Genomic DNA, 7,969 nt, shown 5'->3' with positions numbered 1-7,969 from the left:
ACCTAGGGGCTACTGTACATTTTAAAACTACTTCAGTTGTTTTTATTCTAAAGTGATGGTTCCACTTAAGACTATAAAATGGATTATTATCTAATTACAGTTTGCAGGTTCCATGTGGGATGAAGCAAAGATTACTTTATGTGCATTTAAAAGAAAGTATTTAATTCTTCCACTGAAGCAACAAAGCTAGAGCTGTCCTGAATCCTCAGAGAAAGTGAAGCCTGGTTCCCATGCTGTCCTGTGCACCACGCTTCCCAAAGAAGCTCCTTTAGCCTGCAAATGTATAAGATGTTGTCTGAAACAAGAGGAGGCATTGTCCTTAGAAAGAGCAGCAAAGCCTGAACTATGAGAACGGAAAACCTCTAGTCTCCTCTTTCATACCTGGACTTATGCCATTATAAGGATTGCATAAGCAAAACACATCTTTTTCTAGTCTTCTTTTTCCTCTCCCTTGGAGCTGTGCTCACTGAGAGCTTTTCAAAGACGGGAAGGAAACAGCCCAGAACTTAAGGGGGTTGTTGAGGGGGTCTAGTTCATACTAACAGTTTCTAACCTTTCCTTGCCCACCCCTCAAAGGCCTGACAGGGAGATAATTAGCCTTAAAATTTACTCATTTCTGGCTGGATTAATGGCTTATGGCCTGACTTTCAGACTCTCTGAAGTAGGCTGAAATGCTTTCCTTAACTAGTTTCCTAGTAACTGAATTCATTAAAGGTTACCTCTCCTGACAGTTTAGGTATTTTCAATATGACTGTATTGCATGGTAAGCAACAATATTGCTTCATGACAGACAAAAATTCCGGCCAATGTTCAACATGGGGAAAAAGAGAAGAGATAAACAAAGCAGCAATTTGTGCACACATACCTCCAGGTTTCTGTAATATTAGAACGTGGGAACCCATCCTCTTGTGACCAGCACAAACTGAGTAGATCCAAAGATCTAATGAAGGCTGTTGAATTCTGGTGGTGTAAACAAGTGTTGTTCCTCATCCCCCCTCCACCCAAGGGCTAGTTTCAGTGAAAAAAGGAAAATGTTCTGTTTTTTAACCCAAATATGCACACCCCCCACCTCCCCACCCCCCGCCCCCCCCCCCCCCATGTTTTAAAAACCACAACTGAGTTGCAGTGTTTTTGGGGTGTATCTGCATGGTGATGGTAGCTCCACCCAAACTCTAAGCCACAGCGGCTCGTGACAGCTCAGAATGGCAGCCACTGTGATGGACGGCTGTGGACTGGTGGCTCAGGCACCAATCCCACACCAGCACATCTGACCAGTTTACAGAGCAGCGCACATCCCAGCATCTGGAAACACAGGCACAGCAAATTCACACGTCTGCACCTGAGTTCATAAATATCCCCTCTGATGCTTTAATAGCCTCAAAATTTTCCGGTTTCAGTGCAGCTTAGCACCTCATCAAGAAAAGTTTGCAACTGCTTTTAGGGGAATCAGAGCACACTGACTTAATTTTCACATCAACTGCAGGCGGGTTTGCCAGCTTAACTGCATTTGCCTACAAAGGGCTGTTGAAAGGAGGCTGTGGTATACTGATACACAGTGCCCTGGTGCATGATCCACAAGGCTGGGGAGTTAGCTGTTGCCTTTGAATAGAAACCTTCATTTCTCTAGATGCAGTACTACAACGTATATTACACTATAGCAAAATAACCTTCCGGAGTGAAGCAGTCACAGGGGAAGGCCTGGCTGGTCTAGAAACGGTTGGCATGTCCATAGCTGACAGATCTGTTGCCACCAGGCTGGGTCGCCCTTGGGGTTCAAGGAAGCAGTTTCATGCCTGTCCTTTAGAACTGCAACAGGAGTCGGGGGGTGGAGGGGGGGGGTGGGGCGCGGATAGCGTGGGGCTGTGTACATGATTCAGGTTTGATTCGTTCTTTCGCCTGTTCTTACCCAAGTATTTGGTCACATGGGAAGCGTTGCCTCTCCTATAGGTAGGAGGCAGTTGCGTCAACAGCCCCGCCTGCTACTGAAGCCGCCCGGTCGGTAACCAGTTCGAGAGGCCAAGGGTGGAAGCACCTTCACATGCAAAAGCGGTGAAATGGGGCCAAAGAATGCGGGGTGGCAGTCTGAACCCGCCGCCGGTGGGTAGCGGTGGGTGGCGGGGACGTGCCAGAGTCGGCGCTGCCTCCCGGCCCCGGGCAAACCGCTCCACGTGCGGCCTCTGCGGCGCCCCCGCCAGGTGGCGCCCTCTCCCTCCCGCAGGCGGGCGGCGCGCCGGGGTCCGGGGTGCCCGTGCTGGCTTCCTCCCTCTCTCCATCCCTTCCTCTTTCCCCAGGCCGGAGCGGCGGCGCATCTCGGGCTGGCTGCGAGTCCGTGTGCCGAGGCGGTGCGACGTGCTGGGGGCATGCCCCGGGGTAGAGGCGCCCGGCGGGTCGCGGGAGAGCCGCGGACCGTGACTGCCGCGCCGCACTTCCCCTGCCGGCGACTCTTCAGGAGGGCCTGAGGGGGACTGTCCGCCCTGAGGAAAATGGTTCAGTGCTAAACAAATTCACAGTGTGAGGGGAGATGGAGAAAATGGCTAAAGTAGCTATTCACGGTTATGTCTCATCTGCCAGTACCCTTACTAATCAGTAAGTAAAGGCCTGTGGGACTGCCAGAAGGGCGTGCAGAGCAAAGGAAGGACTATGCATGTCTTTTGCTCCAGCTGGTGATTAGAGCTAGAGGTAATTTTCAGCTAAAAGAAATGTTGCCCTGTCATTCAGGAAGACACACACTGTAGAAATATGAATATTTCAACAAGTTTGGGTTTTGCGGTTGTTGTTGGTTGTTTGGGTTTTTTTGTTTGCTTGTTTTGTGGGAAAGATTTGCAGATGGGGGAAAAGTGACTATGTAAGGACATGAGGATGGGGGATGAGCCTCATTCGGATTCTTTTTCTGTCTGAAGTATCTGCTCAGAATCAGAGCAGGAGCACAAAATTGAAATGCCAAATATATATAAAAATACAGCATAATTTCAAATTCTGTGAAAATTTCAGTGAGACATTTTGATAACTTCTACTTTTAATGAAATTTCACTTGGCTGTAATTTTATCTGAAGCAAATTTTATTTTGGTAATCTAGAAGGCTGCCATGAAATGGAATCATTGTCCTGTCAACTCACATGGCCATTAATTGCATCTTTTCCTAATCATGTTGTGAGGGCTCTGGTGTCTTATCAGGCTGCTGTATTTATGTATAGTTTATATCTGTTTTATTGTTTGCTAGTTATCATAAAAGCTGAAGCAGGTAAAGGTTGATTGCTTGGCTGTTACTTAAATGCAGATGAGGTACACTTTCCATAGCTTTTAACAAATACTGTAATATATCTATAAAACACAGAAGTTACACTTTATTCTTTGGGTCTGAGGCCTTGAGAGCTGCAAGCATTGCTGAATGTTGCAGGCTCTTATCTCAAGTTTACTCAAATTTTATGGTGACTGATAAGCACTCTATTGTATTTCTTAGAAAAATCTGAAATCCCAGAAATGTCTGAGGTATTACAGTGCAAAACAACTCAGTTTTGCAGATTTTTAATGATGCAAACTTGTAGTGTGGTGTCTAATACAGGCTCTCTTAAGTTTAGTTTATTCCTCTGGTTTGTTTTTGCAAATACTTTTCAGTGCTGAGGTTATTGTTCCTGTAACCATTCATAAATAGGAGACTTGTTAGTACTTTGCACTATTAATACGTGTTGGTTTTCATTTCTTCTAAGACTAGAAGTTGCATCCCTGTGCATTATAGTGGGCTCAGCTGTAAAATGGGAATCATGATATTTATGTGGGGGAGGTCAAGACTCATATGTAAAATATGTGGCTGTAAATTTAAACCTTTAGGAATAGATGAATTGACCTTATGATGTCTAGAGAAATAGAATGAAAACTCCACCCTTCTGTGGTGACTGATCCTGTTTCTCTGAAGCCTTTTGGAATGGAACTGAAGTATTTCACATGTACAGAAATCTACACAAAGGCTATCCAAGCTTGTAAAGTGTCAGAGGTGCCAAGCTCCCTAAATATGTGCAAGATTCCAAAAGCACTTTGAAAAAATCTTTTTTTCCTTCCACTGGCAACACTGAAATTTTTGTATTCCTGCATTAAAATGCTTATCATGCTTTAAATTATTACCATATAGCATTTATAAAAATTATTTCCTTCCTCTCATTACTCTAGAAATAAAGATTAGCATTATCTATACACACCAATTTTTACCATTGAAGCATTCAGCTTATACACTTTGAAGATACTCTGATCCAAATATCATGTAAGAACATGATTACATTATTTGGCTAACAGTAATTTCTGTAGCAATAGATTAAATAGACTCTTGTTTCCACAGGTTTTTTTATAATGAGTACAAGGGTGGAGATGACGGTTTTCAGTTAAAAGTGCAATTATTTTTGTAATGTACCAAGCTTCTTCTTTCAGATACTCATAACTTTCACAGCTTTCAGGCAGAATTATTACGTTTTTGCTTACAGAAAAGCAAAAAAAATATAAGGAAACTTTGAACAGAATGTATCTCCCCTTTTTAAGTCATGCTGGTGCCAAGTATAAGAGGGCACAGCCACAATGAATGCTTTTACTGCTCTTACCAAAACATAAATGCGCGTGTGCCTATCTTAATAGTAATTTAGCCACAGATGCTGTAACTTGCCTTTTTTCATGGCTGTTGCTGGGTCCCAGAACTTTGCAGGGTGGACACTGGCCTGGATTTTTCAATACCTAGTTATTTGCACGTTGTGTCAAGGACACAGGATATACAGTGCTGTAGCATCATCTCTCTGCTTATTTTACCTGGGCATAGTTGGCAAATTGCAAAAGGAAATTTTGAAACATATACCCTATCTTTCATGTATTTTGATGTTGGTCTTCCTTCTGTGATGTTTAGCTGTGATTCAGAGTGCAGAGAATTGCTTTTGTGCAATTTAAAGGTAACATGTTCTTTAAAACTTTGACATGTTTTCACAAGCACTTTAGGAAATCTGTAAGTTTTGGTGCTGCTGCTGATATACTCAGAAGGTTTAGAAGAACATGTGTTAGGGTGAAGGCTTCTAAGTTCTGTTTCCCACTTGGTTATCATCCAGGCATACAAACATTTCTGTAACATATGAATAGCCATCCATTTGGGTTGGTTATTACAATCTTACCCAAATGGGAGAACTGAAGTTCAGGAGAGGGTATGGGTTCACTGGAGTATGTGCGAGGAAGAAATCAGCATCTGAAAAAGGACGTGGCTCCCACATAAGCAAAGTTTTAATGTCCATATATCAGCTCTTTCTTTACTTCCAAGTGAATTACTTTGTCAGTTTCTGCTTTCTTACCTGAAAATGGAAAGAAAAAAAAAAAAGAAACGATTGCAAGATAATGACACTCAGGTATTTAATATAAAACTCTTTGCTTACTAGCCCTTTTATTCGTTGACTATATGAAGATGCCTAAGGAAGACACTGTGGTAAAGTAACACTTTATATAATGCAAAGTTCAAGTTCAGTAAGCTTCAGTACTGTCCATGCATTTTTCATATGTGGCTCTGTCCTCAAGTTTCAAAGAAATACACATGTAAGCCAAACTTGAAGAATTTGTTTTTGAGCTTTCACACTGAGAAACTTATTCAACCTTTCCAGAAGCTTAGAAAGCCATGCTTTTGAAAGTTTTTAATATAGGTTCCACTTGGATTGACATTATTAAAGTTGTTAATCTTTGCTTTTCCTTCTAGTCTGAATGAGAATGTTGCCCTCTCAGAACATGCAGATTAGTAACTACTGAGCTAAGGAGGAGACTCTCTTGAACAGTTATCCTATTACTTTATATTCCTTCTGCTGTCTTTCTGGTGTCTCAAAAAATGTTTTTTAGTTACACCATCTCTGCAGGTCCACCTAGTTTGTCCATGGCCTGAAAAAGATGAAGCAGGAACACTATAATGAGAAACTTGTTTCTGGTCTGTCAGTGTGCTTCTTGTGAATTTAGCTACGTATTGAATATGTTTATGCCAGTTTAGTAGCTTTATGGAAGATTTGGTATCACACGTATCCTAGGAGAGCTGTCATAGCCTGTCCCTCCTTCATTTGGGTTGTGTTGCATGTGTAATTTCATAAATAAACATTTGTTCATTAAATGTAAATTTGGCTGAATCATTCTGCATATGTGAATCATTTATTCTTGAACAGAGTAACTTAAATATTATATAACGACTTCAAAACTTGTGCGTTTGAAGGAAAAAAGAAAACACAGTTTTCTTTTGGCCTCTTTCCTTCATTTCTGTAGAAACCTTTTCAATTGTGATTCTGCTTTGAAACACAAAAACATCAGCTCCATTTTATTCAGAGCCTTAGCTTATGTTTGTCAAAGGCATAGTGGAAAATAACCTTTTCCTGCATTTTGCTTCTGTTATAATTTAGAGCTAACACTGCTCTGGCAGAAGGACTCAAGTTATGCTGTGTCACATGCAGCATCAAAACTGTTTACTAAATTTTAATCATTTACAATACAGGAGCAAACTCACTGCTAGAGACATAGCAAGCGTCACCGAGTCACAGTAGGAATACTGGTTTGTGTGCCCAGCCCTACTGGTACTGTCAGCAATATAGGAGAAAGTAAACGCTTCACAGGATTTACATAGCATAGGCTGTATTTGCACGATCTAGAAATGATTATCATAGAATAGAATCATAGAATAGTTTGGGTTGGAAAGGATCTCCAAAGGTCATCTAGTCCAACCCCCCTGCAATGAGCAGGGACATCTTCAACTAGATCAGGTTGCTTAGACCCACATCCAGCCTAGCCTTGAATGTCTCCAGGGATGGCTATGTTTAATTGTGAGTCACTCAATACAGTAAGCGGGGAGCTTCATGAAGACTAGGGTCCATTTTGCAAAACTGACTGCAGTGACTAGCTGCTTTTTGCAGATGTATCAATCTGACATCCAGAGAAACCTTGACAAACTTGAGAGGTGAGTCTGTGAGAACCTCATGAAATTCAACAAGGCCAGGTGCAAGGTCCTGCACCTGAGTCAGGGCAATCCCAGCACAAATACAGGCTGGGTGGAGAATGGTCTGAGAGCAGCCCTGAGGAGAAGGACTGGGGGGTGTTGGTTGATGAGAAGCTCAATGTGACCCAACAGTGAGCATTTGCAGCCCAGAAAGCCAGCCATATGCTAGGTTGCATCAAAAGGAGCATGACCAGCAGGTCAAAGGAGGTGATTCTCCCCCTGTACTCTGCTCTCATGAGACCCCACCTGAACTACTGTGTTCAGCTCTGGGGCCCCCAACAGAGGAGGGGCGTGAACCTGCTAAAGTCCAGAGGAGGGTCATGAAGATGATCAGAGGGCTGGAACATCTCTCCTATGAAGACAAGCTGAGACAGTTGAGGTTGTTCAGCCTGGAGAAGAGAAGGCTCAGGGTAGACCTTAGGGCAGCTTCCAGTACCTAAAGGTGGCCTACAAGTAATCTGGAGAGGGACTTTTTACAAGGGCATGTAAGGATAGGACAAGGGAGAATGGCTTTAAGCTGACAGAGGGGACCAAGCTGAGATCTAGCTGAGATTCTAGGGAGAAGTTCTTTACTGTGAGGGTGGTGAGGTGCTGGCACTGGTTGCCCAGAGATGCTGTGGAACCACCATCCCTGGCAGTGTTCAAGGCCAGGTTGGAAGGGGTTTTAAGAAACCTGGTCTAGTGGAAGGTGTCCCTGCCCATGGCAGGGGGGGGTGGAACTAGATGACCTTTGGAGGTCCCTTCCAACCCAAACCATTTTATGATTCTATCATTTGCACACATGAGGCTTTATATTAGAACAATAACAATCAGACAAGAAGCTGCAGTCCTAGATTGTGGAGGGCCTTGTCTGATGTAAGACAGGAAATTTGGTATTTCTGTAGCGCAAGGATTATTCACTCATGCAAGCAACAGTGAGCTCTGAAGTTGGTGTATAGGACAACAGGTGGAGGGATTTAAGTATCTTGAGTGTTTAAATATACATTT

At 43.0% G+C, this 7,969-nt stretch overlaps 1 long non-coding RNA gene across 1 annotated transcript; it reads left to right on the top strand.

The window, feature by feature from the left end:
* Positions 1–1,978: 1,978 nt before the first annotated feature.
* LOC136012582 (uncharacterized) lies at positions 1,979–6,128 on the top strand. The gene is made up of 2 exons (XR_010611834.1): positions 1,979–2,097; positions 2,292–6,128. It is a non-coding gene; the product is annotated as an uncharacterized LOC136012582 (long non-coding RNA).
* Positions 6,129–7,969: the final 1,841 nt, after the last annotated feature.

The sequence above is a fragment of the Lathamus discolor genome, chromosome 4 (assembly GCF_037157495.1).
Source record: "Lathamus discolor isolate bLatDis1 chromosome 4, bLatDis1.hap1, whole genome shotgun sequence".
In the NCBI taxonomy this organism is placed as follows: Eukaryota; Metazoa; Chordata; class Aves; order Psittaciformes; family Psittacidae; genus Lathamus; species Lathamus discolor.
The sequence above is the reverse complement of the archived record's forward strand: the minus strand, read 5'-3'. Positions and strand labels throughout refer to the sequence as shown.